Raw genomic sequence first — 208 nt, forward strand, 5'->3', positions numbered from 1 at the left:
AAGCACCCCTAAATTTAATCCCAGCACCCCTAAAATTTAAGAATTTATTATTTTTACTTTATGTCCACTTTTAACAATCTAGAAAAATGTCAAAATTATATACAGTCATGGTTGAACGTAATATATTAACAACAAAAATATAGCCCCCTCAAAATCCCAGACTCGGACTCTGAGCAATCCATCTGCACAGTCATGGTGGGCGGTACTG

Source organism: Sphaeramia orbicularis, chromosome 19, assembly GCF_902148855.1.
Source record: "Sphaeramia orbicularis chromosome 19, fSphaOr1.1, whole genome shotgun sequence".
NCBI lineage: Eukaryota > Metazoa > Chordata > Actinopteri > Kurtiformes > Apogonidae > Sphaeramia > Sphaeramia orbicularis.